Source organism: Elephantulus edwardii, unplaced genomic scaffold (assembly GCF_000299155.1).
Source record: "Elephantulus edwardii isolate Elephantulus edwardi_28Jun2011 unplaced genomic scaffold, EleEdw1.0 scaffold00072, whole genome shotgun sequence".
Lineage (NCBI taxonomy): Eukaryota > Metazoa > Chordata > Mammalia > Macroscelidea > Macroscelididae > Elephantulus > Elephantulus edwardii.
Window position 1 is genome coordinate 14,776,540 of NW_006399822.1, and position 3,842 is coordinate 14,780,381.

Sequence of the window (3,842 nt, forward strand, 5' to 3'; positions counted from 1 at the left end):
AAAATATAATTATAGAAAAAAAAAAAAGAAAATAGGTGCTAATCCATTGCAAAGGCCAGAACTCACAGGCAATACTCACAATGATAGGGTTTATTGGGAAAGTTGACTTATCGTGGGTTTAGTGTTCAAGTTTATTGTTCAGATTAACTTCCTAGTCATCAGCTCTGACTTTCACCACATGACTGGGTGGGAAATTAAATAGGGTGTAAATAATCTACTAATTCCAGAATTGGTCCATTTTCCCAGTACTACCAAGTTTAAATTGAGGTTTATTAGCAAAGGTGACTTCAAGGCCAGAGATTCCTGAGCCAGCCAAGAGAGCAGCCTTAGTGTAGAACCAGAGAATGACATGAGATGGAGCTGACTTGGGTCTTCTGCCTCACGGACCACAGATCTTTGATAAAGCTTGATTGAGGACTGGGGAGGAGCACCATAATTTGTAGGACTAAGAGAAATTTGTAGCAATGATCTAAATTATGAAGTTGAAAGTCAGAGGGTCATTAAGCATGTTTGAGAAGCTATCTTGACTGGGGAATCATATTCTGCTGCCAATGTGAATTATAACTTGTTATCTTTCCAAGCAAACCTGACAATTATGAATATAGTTCTGTGAGATCTGGGTGGTCATTGCAATGGATTTCAGACCCAAAACTAGATTGATATTATTGATCTTGAAATTACTAGAAATAGGTGTGGGTGTGAGAGTGTAAAGACCATGTATGACCTTATGGGAACTAGTCTTGGTATTGTGAATGATGCAAATGAAAACTGAAGGACAGATTCAGCCATCTGTATGTTTTCCAAATGATTGTAGTGGGAAATATCACCACAATATATATGAAAAAGATATAAATTAATCATATAAATTTTAAAAAATGGGGAAAAAACTCCAACCACAACACAATGAAAAAAAGGTAAAAAGAATAACAGGTTATAATTCAGGTTAGAAGTGAGAAATGATTCTTCAGTTAGAAAAACATCTCAGGTATACAAGCAGGCATACCTCTGACTTTTAGCCTTGGAGCGTTTCATCAATGTTACAAAATTATCTGTGTTGTTCTTGTTGTTGTTATGTGCCATCGAATCACCTGTGACTCATAATGACCCTGTGTACAACAGCCTTAAACTCTGCTCTGTCTTGTTCCAATCTCACTGTCTCTGACACACCCATTTCAATTACCCCAGTCACTCACCTCATAGAGGGTTTTCCCCTCCTGCACTGTCCCTCCAACCTCCTAAGCATGATGGCCCTCTCCAAAGCTAGTCCCTCCTTGCAACATGTCCAAAGTATGTCAGATGAAGCCTCAGAATCCTTGCTTCCAAGGAACGGCCTGGTTTAACCCTCTCAAGGATAAACCTGTTCGTTTTCTTAGCAGTACATGTTATATTCAATACTCTTCTCCAGCACCACAGCTCAAAGGCATCCATTCTCCGTCTATCCTCCCTAGTCATTGTCCAGCTCTCTGATGGACAGCAGGTGATTGCAAAGACCATGGCCTGTATCAGGCGCACCTTAGTCTCCAGAGTGACATCATCACCTTTCAGTACTTTGGAGAGGTCTCTAACAGCAGATTTTCCCATCACAATACATCTTTTTTTTTTTTTTTTACAATACATCTTTGAATTTCCTGGCTGCTGGTGCTAAGAGAGTTGACAGTAGAGCCAAGCAAACTAAAGCTGTAAACAATCTCAATCTCTTCGCCATCCATCCTGATTCTGCCAATTGGTCCATGGTGGGAATCTTTGTCTTCTTGATTTTGAGCCTCAATCAATACTGAAGGCTGCAGTCCTTGACCCGTGCAGCAAGCACTTCAGGTCCTCCTCAGTTTCAGCAAGCAGGGTTGTGTCATATTCTCTAAGTCTTGCCAATTATGATGCCTTCCCCCATTACTTGAAGCCTCTATCAAACCTGAGCGAGGGCTCCCTGGCTCTAACTCTGGTGCTAGATCTGGATTGCGGGCCTAGTTCAGCTGTGTCTCATAGGTGTTGCTGTTAAGTGCCGTCGAGTCGCAGGCAACTCATAGCGACCCTATGAAGGAGCGTCCTGATGCTTGGGTGCCTTTCATCCTCTCTCAAGGTTCATAGGGTTTCCAGAGGCAAGCTATTATGGAAGTGGATGCCACTCCTCCTTCCAAGCTTGTCTCATGTTGTTGTTGTTGTTATTGTTATGTGCCATCGTGTCGTTTGTGACTCATAGCGACCTAAACCATGCTCTATCCTGTGCCAATCTCATTGCCTCTGACACACCCATCCCGATTACCCCAGTCACTGAATCAATCCACCTCATAGAGGATCTTCCCCTCCTGCGCTGTCCCTCCACTCTACCCAGCATGATGTCCCTCTCCAAAGACCTGTCTCTCCTTAAAACATGTCCAAAGTATGTCAGACAAAGCCCCAGAATCCTTGCCTCCAAGGAGCAGCCTGGTTTAACCCTCTCTACGATGAATCTGTTTGTTTTCTTGGCAGTCCATGGTACATTCAGTACTCTTCTCCAGCACCACAGCTCAAAGGCATCAATTCTCTTTCTGTCCTCCCTAGTCATTGTCCAGCTCTCTGATGCATAACAAGTGATTGCAAAGACCATGGCCTGTATCAGGCGCACCTTTGTCTCCAAAGAGACACTGTTGCTCTTGAGTAATTTAGAGAGGTCACTAACCGCAGACTTTCCCATCACAGTACGTTTTTTTTTTATTTCCTGGCTACTGGTGCCAAGAGTGTTGACCATGGAGCCGAGCAAACTGAAGCTGTGAACAATCTCAATCTCTTCGCCATTCATCCTGATGTTACCGATTGGTCCAGTGGTGAGAATCTTTGTCTTCTTGACATTGAGCTTCAGTCCATACTGAAGGCTGTGGTCCTTGACCCTCTGCAGTAAGTGCATGAGGTCCTCCTCAGTTTCAGCAAGCAGGGTTGTGTCATCTGCATAATGCAGATTGTTGATAGGCCTTCCACCAATCCTAACGCCACGTGTCTCCTCATAGAGCCCAGCCTCTCAGATAATCTGCTCTGCATACAGGTTGAAAAGATATGGAGATAGGACACATCCCTGGCGCACACCCTTCCCAATTTTGAACCATTCAGTGTCTCATAATAGCAGCTTATTTATTAAACATTAGAGAAGCCATTTTATGTTAGTTATTAGGAAAGTAATTTTGTTCTGACAGACATTGTAAGAAATGTATACTTCAATAATTTTGAAAATAACATGTTTTACTAAGCTTTATGTCCTAGTACAATCTGACTCACCTTGGTTACCACTCCCTCTGTACCTCACTCAGGGCCTGAGCACTCATGAGAAGTCAGAAACAATAACAACTCCTGAATGTGAAGAAATCTCAACTGCCAACAGCAACAAATTCATGTAACCCCCCTGCCCAATCTCTGTATATAAACCCAGTTTTGCTTCTGGTTTGGGTCAGACAGTTTGAGCATTAACTGACATTCTTGACCAAGTACAATAAAGAACTTTGTTGATCTCTAATATTGGCTGAGTGTTTAGAATCTCACATTTCTGCCATCACATTTGGAGACTCCAGAAAGATCCTCAGCTCATTTTCTAGTTTCTGTGCTGAGTGGCTTGGACTCACTCAGTCTCAGCCACAGCTTCTGGCAAAGGGGAAAGGCACTTTCAGTGATATTCCAGGACCTCCTTTTTCTGTGGCTCTGATGACTGGAATTTAGAAGATGCCTGGTAGTCCTTCTCAAGATCAGCAAACCTTCATTAGAATCATCTCTGGTGACTCTGACTCTCCAATTCTGGTTTCTTTCTTTTTTTTTCCTATAATTATATTTTATTAATTTTCATAAACATTTACAGAGATTTTGGGCTTCCACTCATTCAT